Raw genomic sequence first — 12,221 nt, 5'->3', positions numbered from 1 at the left:
AATAATTTATTCACTTTGCCACTACATGTTAGGACTTAATCACTCATATCATTAAGTATAACCAAAACCAACTTGCATACCCGGTATGCCTTACGTATTCTAGGGTATAATAGTGATGCCTCACTTAGGCGTAGCCCATCACTACTCTCAATAGGTCGATAAGTGTTATTTTAGAATGGTAATTTCACTCAATATTTTAGGGACCTAGGGTTTCTATGTTGGTTGATTTAAGTGAACTTAATTATTCATCACAACATTCAAAATTCTAAACATGCATCTAACATATAATTCATATATAAATACTCATAGATATATATATCGAAAACATAAATAAAGATGCATTTGGGAACTAGCATGACCCCTGGAATTTTCAAGTCTTCAAGGGACGGCTTTTGCAACTTCATGGCTTCGTCTTCCAAGAACCTCCGTCTTCAAGACATGACCATAATTATGCAAATACTAGTATCTACGATTAGGACTAATCTAAATATTAAGGTACAAAAATACTCAGTGGTTTGCAGACTATATTTAGATTTACAATTATACATCACGGATCGCAGTCCGTATTTTCTATCCTAATCGGGCCCCACTAGTTGCCATTTTATAAAACCTGTGAGAGAATATACATTTCATTCATCCATTCACTATTTGTGAATGGCCCATGCATTTTACAATGATAAAACAAGTAACAATGCATAAAACGCGCGTAAACTAGTAACTAATTTAGGTCGTTAATCCAATTAACATGCCTAATTAAAACTAGTCAAAGTTGTTTAATTGATTAGTAATTTAACGCAATTAACTATTGAATCTCCCACTAAATTCCGCATCCATCTTAATTAATCCAATAAATTAAGCCGGTAAACCCAATTATTTGCCAAAATTAAATTTTGCAAATGCCGCTAAAAAAACCGAGGCCTAGCCTCCAACATTTATTAAAATAATTAAAACGAGGCACAAGCGTTAAGTAAGGGGTTATGCACACAGCCGTGACTCATGCCAAGCGTCACATCCATAGCATAGAATATCGCATACGCGTCAACTCTTCTACGGAGCGTGTTTGCGACACAAGCCACGAAGGCCACGCAAGCTTGCTGCTGCGCGCATCGTGCCACAAGCACGTAGCACTCCCACACACACACACTCAAGTCGCACTAAGCATCAAGCATGCACTAGCTGCCCTCGACCCGCGCATCACACCAGCCCACACGCACGCACGGCCTGTGCTGCTGTGCGGCTGCTGTGGCTAGGCGCACACAGCCACGCTGCCATGTGTGGCATGCACCAAGCATCCCACCTCGTAGCCACATGCGGGCTGCACAACAGCTCAGCTAGCCGAGTGGTTTTGCTTGGTTTTGCGCGCCTCACTCTCGGGATAAAACTTCGAGTTTTTATGTGACTAATTTATTAATTCTAAATTAATTTTAGAACTAATTTAGGGAGCAAAAATGAAAAATTAAATAAGTCCAACTTTAATTAAAAATTCATAAAAGTGCACACAACCAAAATTATTTCCAAGAACCATTCTTTAATAAAATTGGTTTAACTTGGTGCAATAAAATAATAAGGGCAATCACGCACTATTAATTTCATTAATTTAAAATAATCATGAGATTTTGAAAAATTAAAAGGGAGTTCGAAATATGAACATAAGTTCAATAAAAATTCCAACTTTTAACACTTGTGAATCCTTGAAAAATTATATCTTCCAATATGAAGATAAATGAAATTTCTATCACAAGATTCAAACTTTTATGATTCCAATCAGCTTAATAAATGATTAAATCAAAAGTTCATCCAAAAAATTCATGGAATTTAGTAACTCAAAGTTTCAATCACTTAAAACAATTAAAGAATGAATCATTAGTACTTGGAAGCAACAAAGAACAAACTTTTCACACTTAATGCAATTAATTTGCAATTATGTGAAAAATAAAACCAAACTTTCAAGCACAAATTACTACCAAGTAATCATGATTAAAGAGGTTTAAAATTTCATATAAATTAAGGAATGAACCAAATACATAACCACCATAAATATGCAATGAATTTTCAAGGTTAGAAAGACTTAAAAATTTTCGTGAAAACGAAAAATCCCTCTAAAAATGCATTTTTGGTCGTTTTTGGGTAAAAATACAGTTCTAAAAGGGTAAAACCATTTCCAGAACGCCTTTTCCACCCAAAATTCACTATTTTTGGGCGAAAATCTGGGTTCGGGAGCTGAAGTCAGCTCTAATACGGGATTAAAATTAATAAATCGAGCTACTAATCTAATTAGCACTTAAAACCAGAAAAATTATAAAAAACACCTTGAAAAATATAATTATAAAAATAAATGAACAACGCTCCGATACCGCTGTTGGGTTTCGATTAGTCCGACCCACCGCGGAAGAAAACCCGACCTCTAAACCAAACTCACCATAATTATAACCATAATGCAAAATTAAAATAAACACAAGACTAATTAAGATATTAATACCTTTGTAGCGTGCTTCGCTCACTTAATTGAGCTCTTACTTCGAAAGCCCTTTAGCTCCGTTCACATGGAGACCTCCTTCGAAGTCCACCCGCAACGCGAGCACCGAACTCGGTCTATTGCATTGGAGTTAGCAAGGCCCGACCTCAAAACCCGAGTAATTAGTGTTCAAAGGTTTTCACACTGTGATGCCTTTTTCAACACTTACTCAAGTGAAGAATCCCAACACCCAAGGTTGGTATTTATAGGCAAAAGCTCTCAAAATTCCCATCATCTTTCAATGTGGGAGATTTTGATTTTATTCATTTTATTTTAAATCTAAAATAAAATAAATAAGCAAGCTACTAATAAATCAACAAGTGTCAAGCTCACATGAGAGGTTAGGTGAGGACCATTTGGAGAAGGGGGGGAAACTTGCTCCCTACTCCTCTCCTAAAAACCGCCACCTCACACCACTCACCCTCTCTTGTAGCCGCCACATGGCAGCCCCACTTGGGCACCAAGGCACCCAAGTGGGCTACCATGCCCTTGCTGCCATACACTCGGCCAGTAGGCCACGCACTTGCGTGCGGGCTGCTTGGTCGAGGCCCAGCTGCTAGCAAGCACTCAAGGTCAGCAGCCATGCTGCTGCTAGCTACTGCGGGCTGGCACGCCTAGCGTGCTGGCCTTTGCGGCTGGCTGCTGCGGAATTGCTTGCTAACCAATGCACGCACATGGTTGCAGCAGCCATGCTAGCATAGGTGCACTAGCACGCACCAGCCAGCCATAGGCTGCTTGGTGCACATGCTAGCCACCAGGCTAGACTATATGCCCCTAGCACTCAGTTTGCTCGAGGCATTCCGATGCTAGGGGTATTTTGGGAATTTGTTGATTTATTAGTTTTTCTCGTCTCGTATTTTATTATTATCGACTCGATTTTCGACGCTCGGTTTCGACGCTCTAAGCTCGAATTTTCGACGTCTAAATATTAATTACTCGAGCGACTCATTAATTCCTTCCGAATTAATTCGTCGCTTCGGTTCGCTAGTTGCTTGGGTGTGACTCGAAGGGTTCAGTCAAGATTAAGCTGTAATATTAATTATTCATTAATATTACTGATCGGAAGCGGCCTCCACCCATGCATTTCGATCACTTGACCTCATTGAATAATTAGCTTTCTAATAATTCCGAACCCTCTATCAGAATAATACACTTGTTCGAAGGACACCATTCCTTTCAATTTTCTCGTCTCGTCTTTTATAATTTTTTCGACACCCCAAGCTCGAATTTTCAATGTCTAAATATTAATTACTCGGTCATTAACTCGTCGCATCGGTTCATTAGTTGCTTGGGTGTGATCCGAAGGGTTCAGTCAAGATTAAGCTATAATATTAATTATTCATTAATATTATTGATTGAAAGCGACCTGCACCCAGGCATTCCGATCACTTGACCTCACTCAATAATTCGCTTTCTAATAATTCCGAACCCTCTATCGGAATAATACACTTGTTCGAAGGACACCATTCCTTTCAATTTTCTCGTCTCGTCTTTTATTATTTTTTCGACGCTCCAAGCTCGAATTTTCAATGTCTAAATATTAATTACTCGGTCATTAACTCGTCGCATCGGTTCATTAGTTGCTTGGGTGTGATCCGAAGGGTTCAGTCAAGATTAAGCTATAATATTAATTATTCATTAATATTACTGATCGAAAGCGGCCTCCACCCAGGCATTCCGATCACTTGACCTCACTGAATAATTAGCTTTCTAATAACTCCGAACCCTCTATCAAAATAATACACTTGTTCGAAGGACACCATTCCTTTCAGTGGTGTGTTTCAATTTTCATCGTTATTTACCATGGTCTCTTGTGATGTGCTTCGTTCCCTTAATAACGAATCTCATGTGTTTGATTGTGCCCCCACTCCCCAATGTGATGTATATGCTCATGATCTTAATGTTGATTCTTCCAATCTTGTTTGTAATTCTTCTTCTCTTATTGAGCCTCAACCTTCTACACCTTTTGAATCACTTGTTGATATATTTGAGTCTCAAATTAAACGCATTAAGCTTGATAATGATCTTGGGCCTAGTAAGGAGATTATTATTAAATCTATGAGAGGTCAATTAGAGATAATGAAAAAGATTGAGGAGCGTCTTGAGGAGGGAAGGAGAAGAAGAGATGAGTTAAACAGCCAATTGTCATCCTTGATGCTTGTTTGTGAAAAATCCCAATCTAATGTGTGTGTTGAGGATGATGATGACGATTTTGAGAAACCAAGAGAGTGTGAGGATCCCATTGGTGAGCATTTGAGTGATGGTGAAGGAGTATAGAATGAAGAGAGTGTTGATCTTGAAAACCTCAACCCTCTTTCCCATCTTGATGAGTCTCAAGTGCATGATTATGAATCTTCTATCCATGAGTATTAGGATTCATTTGAGGTTATGACCAATGGGTTCTTTGAGTGTCAAGTGAAAACTCATGCCTTTTAAGTGAGTTCATTAAGAATGCTTCATGGGAGAGAAATGAGTTTGAAATGAATTTGCATCCATTCATGCATGGTTTTGAGACTTTAGGCTTCAAGGATATTGAGGGAGTTGTTGTTCATAGTTGTGATGAAGGGGATTATGTAGTTCCTCTTGGAAGTTGGATGTTTAAGGGAGATGGAGATCATGAGTGTTCTTCTTTTGAGGATTCTATGATTGATTGTCATACTCTTATTGCCCCTTTTCCCTTTTCTCATATCCCTTTTTCAAGGAATTTTAACCATATCCCCTACACTCCTATATCCCTCCCTTCCTTTGTAAATGAGCCTATTGGGGAACCCTTTGTCTATGATGATTTACATATCCCTCATTCGTCCCCTATTGAGGAAAAGAGTGATTTTGCCACCCAAAAATATTTTGTGGAGAGTTTGCCTTCTTCTTCTTCTTCTTTTTCTTCCTCTGCCTTTTCTTATTTTGTTGAATTTTCTTTAGATTCTTCTTCTTTTTCCTGGAATCTCTCTCCTCATTTACGTGCACTATCCTTGTTGCAAGCCCTTTTCCCGACATTTGCCTACCTTATTTCTTTTGAAATGTGTAGTAGTGCATTTGACAAGCTCTTGCGATCATTGCAATATTATTTATTAAAGCGGTCTAGCTTGGACCTTAAGCAAGCCTTTCTCAGGAAGTAACCCATGTTTTATTGCTTTCATTTTCTTTTCTTTTTAGAATAGATTTTCTCTCATGGAAATGTTCGTGTGCCTTTTGCTAGGTACATGACTTGATATACTTTGGTGCGTTAGTTTGAATCAAGAATCGAGGAAGATTGAATCCTATTTTGCTAGCATATGGAAAACAAGATTCAATTTTAGGAACTTGGCTTTGAAAGGTTTGGGTCATTTGCGGGTATTTACACCCACCTAAATTCGGTAATATCTTTCCTTGCTCTTTCTCTAATAATGGTTGATAACTTGTTGGGCGTGTGTTGGTTTGTTGGATTGATCTCTTTGTTTTCCCCTCTCCTCGATTATTTAATTTATATTTGATCATGTTGTCTCATTCAAGCTTGGGGGAGGGTATTCTATCATGTTTGGTGGGATGTTGATTCATATATGCCATGCACATTTGTATATGTGTTTCCATGTTATTTTAGTTTGAAAAACTCCAAAAAGATTTTTGTTTCTTTCAAAGTAAATTTGCATTGTGTTTTGTTTTGTTCTTGCTTTGGACATAATACTTTTGGACTTGTATAGTTGAATGTTTTTCTTCTTAAATGGTAACGGTGTGCACGGTTTGAGAGTATCTTTGGTTGACTCTAGGATAGAGTATACTAAGGTAGTGTCTTTAGAACTTTTGAGACCTTGAAGTCGGATTCTAATTGTTTTTTAAAAGTTGAAATTGCTCCCTTCTGGTGAATTTGAAACTAATAGTGAGTTATTGCTACAACCATATGAGGTTTATTTCTTTTCTAGCCTTCTACACTTTTTGCATGAGCAGTACATGGATCCTTGACTATTATATGCTTTATCTAGAATTTGACTTTCATCTCTCAAGATCGCGATTGAGCCATTTAGGAAGGACAAAGGCATCTTTTCGAGGTGGTAATTTTTACTTTTCTAGCATAGTTTTCTTTTCTTTAATTTGGGTTTTCATTTGCTTTCTTGCTAACCATTTGAGCCTTATACCCTTCTTTTCAAACCACATCTTTAGCTTTTGAGCCTTTTGTTTTATTCTTGTTCCCATCATTGGTTTTTGTGAAGCATTTGGTCTCTATTGTTGGAGTTTTGGTGACAATGATTGATTGGTTCTTTAAATGAAAGCAAGTTTGTGTTGTCAATATTTTGTGAATAAAAAGCAAATGCAAAGTTGAAATAAACCGTCCATAGTTAACAGAGGCGAGGACAATGCAATAAAGTGAAAAATAGAAAAATGCAAAAAAACAGGAAAAAAAAAAAGAAAATTCAAATACTTTGGCAAAAAAAAAAAAAAAAAAAAAAAAACAAAAAGTAAAGAAAATGAAAAGCTCAAAAATATTTTGATGTAAGTGTCTTTTTCCCTATTTTAAGCATTGAGGACAATGCTTTGTTCAAGCTTGGGGGGAAGCGTTCTTACGCTTTTTGTGTATATGTTTGTGATTTTTGCTTTGAATAAGCTTGGGGGTGTTGGTGTTTTTGTTTGTTGATTGCTTGATTATGTTGTTGAGGATTGATCACCCTTTGCTTCACAATTTAGGTATACCACCAAATTTCAAATTTTAGCCTACCTTCACCCTTTTTGCCCTTACATTACAACCCATTTCAAGACCTTTTGACCTTTTTGGTTGAGTCACAAGTCAGTGGAGGGAGATGTGGGTCAAGCTTATAGAGCGGTGTGTAATAGTCGAGATGTCGAGTAGCCTTAAATCTCTTTCTTTTTCCGGTTCATTCGAGGAATCATTGAGATGCTCGCTAGAGGTGGATTTGAAGCTAATTGGGAGATTGTGGTAAAATGTTTTGAGATGAAGGTGAATTGTGTCTTATTAGTTCTCTATGCTTAGCATATTCTATGTTTCAATCAACCTTGGATATCTTAAAACGTGCACTCCCTTACTTGTTTAGAAAGAATTGCATCCATTTGTGCTTCTTCATTTGCAAAATTCCTTTTAAGAACATATGTTTTCTTTACTTTTCTTTTGATTTCCTTTTTATGCTTTGCATTATTTGTTTGGTTTGTGAGATGAGTTATAGGTTAATCTCTTAGGAAACCCTTACGAGAGCATCACTCGTCCTCTAGAGCGATCTAGGGGTTTAAATGGCTTGTCTTTAGTTGCTAAAATTGACTGTGATTTCTACAAAAGTGAGTTAATGTATATTCCCATCCTCTCTAATTTTCTTGTTTCTTTCTTTGCTTGAATAATGTCATTATTTTCCCTTGGGTTTGATTTTGTTTTGCTCGAGGACGAGCAAAAGTTTAGCTTGTGGGAATTTGATGAGTGTCATTTATGGCACTCATATGGTAGCATTTTAGGACGTTTTCCTTCTATTTTATAGCTTTTCTCTTTAAATAATGCTTTAATTTCATTCATTTATGCTTTACTTTCTTCATTTCTTTTGTTTTGTGCTTTCTTGTGAAATAAGGGTATTTTCGTCTTTTCCTTTTTATTTGCTCTTCTTTCTTTCTTTGTAGGCTTCGTTCAGGTCTCGAGATCTACTTTGGAAGGTTCTCCAAGTCTTCTGGATGCTCAGGACAAGACGTCAAATCATTCGGTTGGCTAGAGTTTAAGATATGAAGCAAGCTCCTATTCTTGGGATTAGCACTCTCGTGTATCACCATCATCGCATGCCTTGGTCATGAACGCGCAAAAATGAAGTTTTCAAGGCTGCCCTCCTCGCGGGCATCATATAAGAGCGTCGACTATAGGGATGCATGAGAGCGCTAGGATCAAAGCTTCACGTAAAAAGGCCACGAACTAGCAATAAGAGGAGTCGCGCCACATGCTTGCAGCAGGGGTCGCACGCAAACCCCCCTGTGCGTGCGCGCAATTCCCTCTGTGCGCGCGCACGAGCCTGTTGCGCGTGCGCACCGTGGCTCTCCGCCCCCTTGTTTTTCTTTACTATATATATTTTAGACCTTCCTATTTTTGAAAACTTTAGACTAGCTTAGAATTTCTCTCTTTTTTTTAGCTTAGGTTGAGAGCGTCTCTCTCTAGTTCTAGGGTTAGTTTAGGAGTAGATTTAGAGAGAGAAAATGAGGAATTTCATTGGGGATTTGAGAGATTAAAGATTCAAGATGACAATTGTATTGAAGATCTCCATAATCAATCAATGAGGATTTCTAACTCTATCTCATTTTATTGCTTTGTTTAATTTCAAGTTTGTTTGGTTTGATGTTGATGTTTGATTCTTTATTAGTGTAATTGTTCTCCATATTTTGTTGATTCTTAATTTCTTTAGTTGCTTGTTGTTAGATGATGATTCTTGAGTAGTTTTTTGGCTATGGATTGGGTGAAACTTGAATGATTGATTGATTGTGATTAACTTGGGAATTGTGTTGATTGATTGTTGAGATTAAAGTGATTAATGAAAGTTTGCATGTGTAGTTTGATTAGGCCTTGAGAATTATGATAGATTGCATTGCGAATGCTAATAACACGACCCATTGATTTAGGAATTGCAATTATCGATTGGTTTGGATTATGATTCTACTTATTAGTCATTCATAGTGAACCCTAGCTTGACTACAGGAGATAGCTCTTTGATTCTGATTGATAGCTCTTATCATTAGTCTTCACAACCATAAATTGGCATGTTCTTCCCTACTTGTTGCAATTGTCATGATTACTTGTTGATCCCCATTCCCTAGTGTTTCATTTGTTTATTTACTTGTTTAGTAGTTGTTTAGTGTTACCTCTTTACCCTTGACTTTGACCTAGCTTAGGCATAGATTGGAAATACTTAAACATAACCATTCCTAGTGGTTCGACCCTTAACTTACCTCTATACTCGTAGTTAGGTATGTTAAGTGATTATAAATTTGTTTGGCTCTAGGGAAGATTACATAATGACCTACTTTTCCCTACGTCAATGATAAGCCAGCTGAATGAAGAGCTCAGGTCCTCCAGTAGCAAAATTTTAAGCTTTCAGTACTTAGATTTTTTTGTTTCTGTTTCGTTCTTGAACAATTTCACATTTGGCCACCTGTTTCGAGCGATCTTGTATAAGTTTGATTCTGCAACCTTGTTTTGAGCGGCTTAGTTTAATGTAGTTCTTTATGTTTCTTACTTAGCATTTTTGAGCAATTTTTCATGGTTTATACTTTTTCGTACGAGTACTACTGGGGATATGCCCCTTTATTTGGCATTTGCCTAGTCCAAATTCTCAAGCGTTTAATAAACTTAGTAGATTTTATGCCTTGAAGGGTATGAAGACTAGTAAGTTAATCACATCATAATAATAATTGCTCTTGGACTAGGTGAACGCCGAATTAACACTTATATATATGACCGTTCTATTGGTTTTGTTTTGAGTTGTCCTTTGACATTATCGCTCGGATGCAACTCAAGAAATTTCAAGTAATATCTCAACTTTGAAATTTCTAACTATTGGCTGGGCTTGTAGGCCTAAGCATGTCCTTGGCTGCCTGATGCTCATTCGTCCGACTGTGGTGAGGTCTGATGGTTTTATTGACTTTAAAATCTCTATGGCCGAGTTGCATAGCTAAGGTATGTCCTTGCTAAACACTTACTCGGCCGCTCTGTGATGCCTCTTAAAGGCCGAGATGCTATGTTGCAAATAGCATCGTTATTATTTTCAATCGGCATTTTTGCTTAATAAATAGTCATGAATAAATGGCAAAAATTTAAATAACAATGTTTGACTTTTCATTAATTTTGTCAAAATTACATTGGTTGGGTCGTGCGGCTTTAATTACAGTGCTTGGTCGTCTAGACCTAGTTGTATATACATCTTTTTTGGCTAGGTACTAAATTTAAACATAATACTTTCTCAGGTTGTCCGTATTCCAAGTACGTGGAATAGGACGGCCATCTATGGCTTCGAGACGATAGGTACTATCCCGGATTCCTCTTTGATTCGGTACGACCCTTCTTAGTTTGGGGTTAATTTCCCATGCTCATTGGCTCAGCCTACCGCTTCCATCTTTTGTAGCACCAAGTCTACCATCTTCAACGGCCGCTTAGACACTTTGTAGTTGTATGCCCTCATCATTCTGAGACGGTAAATTTCATGTTTAAGCGCTGCATTGCCTTTAGCTTCTGGAAGGAAGTCTAGGGCGATCTTCATGGCCTCCCAATTGGCCGTTTCATCATATAGCATTACTCGGAGAGTAGGCTCATACATCTCAATTAGGAGCACAACTTCAGCACCATAGACCAAAAAGAATGGGGTTTCTCAAGTCGAACTTTTTGCAGCCGTACGTATGGACCATAGTACTTTGATCAAATCATCTTCCCATAGGCCGCCTTCTTTCTTAAGCTTGTGCTTGATGCCATTAGTGATCAACGTGTTGTAAGCTTCAACTTGATCGTTGGCATGTGGGCGTCCGACTGAGGCAAAACAGTGATTGATGCCCTGATCACTTAACCAATTTTTTAGTTGGCCCGTTTCAAATTAGGGTCCATTGTCGAATACCATTGATTGTGGTACACCATACCGTGTGATGATATTCTCCAAATAAAAGATGACACATCAGTCCATTTGATTCCTAATGTATGGTTGATAACAAAAACTTAAACAAGTTCTAGTCAAGACAAACTATGTGATTACAAGCCTTCTGGAAAGATTATCTTCTTCTTCCGCTTGCATATCCACATCCACTTGGTAAGCCCTTCTCACTTGGTTCCTGAAATAGGAGCATATAGTGAGTCATTAATGGTATCTAATACCTTATGAATTGCTTGTATTCAAATGTGGTTTCTAAAGAAGATACCTGAGGTGGAGATTTCTCTTCCCTTTGCCTCATCTTCCAGGTACATGCTGCATTATCTCTTGTAGTGGCCCCGCCGACTACAGTAGAAGCATCGCATCCTTGCCTTGTTCTTGAACTCCTTCTTCTTTGCCTTTATAGCAAGCTTGAGTCTATCGCTTCCGCAAGGGTCGGCCCATTGAAGCTCATTGACAACCTCCATCAACGAGAGTTTGTCCCGATTGGCAATTAGCTGCATCTTCAATGCGATATAGCCCGAGTGGAGAGAACTCAATAGCATGTGAGCAGCTTGCTAGAATTATGGGTCTTAGTCTAGCATTGTAGACTTGTGCCCATACCTCTTACCTCTCCTTGGCAAGGCACCCCTCTTGCGATGGCTTGATCTTCATGTTGGAGAGTGACCTAATCACTTCCTCCACGAGACCATCATAGTTTCCTTTGATGGTCTTGGTGACCCTCAAATTGACTATATCCTTTAGAGCTTTGAGGAGCATGTCCGAAAAATAGTTGGAGAACTTCCCCTTCCATTATTCCGAGATAAAGTTTGCCATAAGTCGTGAGATTCTTTTGCAATCCCAACTCCATTCCTCATGAGCCTTATCGCTCATAACCCCTTTTGAGTAGAAACTCGGGATGGGTATGTCAAGAATGTGCTCTAGGTAGAAATTTCGGAGGGTCTTCTTCCCACTCCTTAAAGTTCACCAAGTTCAAGAAAAATGGTAAGTTTTCGAGAAGTTCCGGGCACATTAGGTTGTTGTTGTTGTTAGTTGAAGACATGATTCTACAATTAAAATAATTTGAAATGAAAAACCATTCATAATACTTAAATAAGATTGAAATTATGCATATTAATCAA

Source organism: Chenopodium album, chromosome 18 (genome assembly GCF_948465745.1).
Source record: "Chenopodium album chromosome 18, dcCheAlbu1.1, whole genome shotgun sequence".
Taxonomy (NCBI): domain Eukaryota; kingdom Viridiplantae; phylum Streptophyta; class Magnoliopsida; order Caryophyllales; family Amaranthaceae; genus Chenopodium; species Chenopodium album.
This window is presented reverse-complemented; position numbering follows the sequence as displayed.